The following is a 1,655-nucleotide window of genomic DNA, read 5'->3' on the forward strand; positions in this document are numbered from 1 at the left end:
ACAGATCAACCAGCCAATCAAAAAGTGGGGGGTTGTTTGGGTGTGGCACTTTTCACTTTCAGTTAAGCTTTGACCATGAATTTTCCCTAATGAAGTGGCCTGTGATTAGGTACACCTGAAAATGGCGGTGTACCTAATAGAGTGTCCGAGTGACGTCACGGATCAAACAGCCAATCAGAAAGTGGGGGGTTGTTTGGGTGTGGCACTTTTCACTTTCATTTAAATTTTGACCATGAATTTTCCCTAATGAAGTGACCTGTTATTAGGTACACCTGATAATGGCGGTGTACCTAATGGAGTGTCTGAGTGACGTCACAGATCAACCAGCCAATCAGAAAGTGGGGGTGAGGGAGGGTGTGGCACTTTTCAGTTAAGCATTTTCCCTAATGAAGTGGCCTGTAATCAGGTACACCTGTGTCCGAGTGACGTCACGGATCCAACAGCCAATCAGAAAGTGGGGGTGAGGGCGGGTGTGGCACTTTTCACTTTCTCACCCCCACTTTCTGATTGGCTGTTTGATCTGTGACGTCACTCGGACACTCCATTAGGTACACCGCCATTTTCAGGTGTACCTAATCACAGGCCACTTCATTAGGGAAAATTCATGGTCAAAGCTTAACTGAAAGTGAAAAGTGCCACACCCAAACAACCCCCCACTTTTTGATTGGCTGGTTGATCTGTGACGTCACTCAAACACAGGTGTACCTGATTACAGGCCACTTCATTAGGGAAAGCGCTCAACTGAAAAGTGCCACACCCGCCCTCACCCCCACTTTCTAATTGGCTGTTTGATCTGTGACGTCACTCGGACACACTATTAGGTACACCGCCATTTTCAGGTGTACCTAATCACAGGCCACTTCATTAGGGAAAAATCATGGTCAAAATTTAAATGAAAGTGAAAAGTGCCACACCCAAACAACCCCCCACTTTCTGATTGGCTGTTTGATCCGTGACGTCACTCGGACACTCTATTAGGTACACCGCCATTTTCAGGTGTACCTAATCACAGGCCACTTCATTAGGGAAAATTCATGGTCAAAGCTTAACTGAAAGTGAAAAGTGCCACACCCAAACAACCCCCCACTTTTTGATTGGCTGGTTGATCTGTGACGTCACTCGAACACAGGTGTACCTGATTACAGGCCACTTCATTAGGGAAAGCGCTCAACTGAAAAGTGCCACACCCGCCCTCACCCCCACTTTATGATTGGCTGTTTGATCTGTGACGTCACTCGGACACATTATTAGGTACACCGCCATTTTCAGGTGTACCTAATGACAGGCCACTTCATTAGGGAAAAATCATGGTCAAAATTTAAATGAAAGTGAAAAGTGCCACACCCAAACAACCCCCCACTTTCTGATTGGCTGTTTGATCTGTGACGTCACAAGGACACTCCATTAGGTACACCGCCATTTTCAGGTGTACCTAATCACAGGCCACTTCATTAGGGAAAAATCATGGTCAAAATTTAAATGAAAGTGAAAAGTGCCACACCCAAACAACCCCCCACTTTCTGATTGGCTGTTTGATCCGTGACGTCACTCGGACACTCTATTAGGTACACCGCCATTTTCAGGTGTACCTAATCACAGGCCACTTCATTAGGGAAAATTCATGGTCAAAGCTTAACTGAAAGTGAAAAGTGCCA

Source organism: Syngnathus leptorhynchus, chromosome 10, assembly GCF_054491065.1.
Source record: "Syngnathus leptorhynchus isolate UIUO chromosome 10, UIUO_Slep, whole genome shotgun sequence".
NCBI lineage: Eukaryota > Metazoa > Chordata > Actinopteri > Syngnathiformes > Syngnathidae > Syngnathus > Syngnathus leptorhynchus.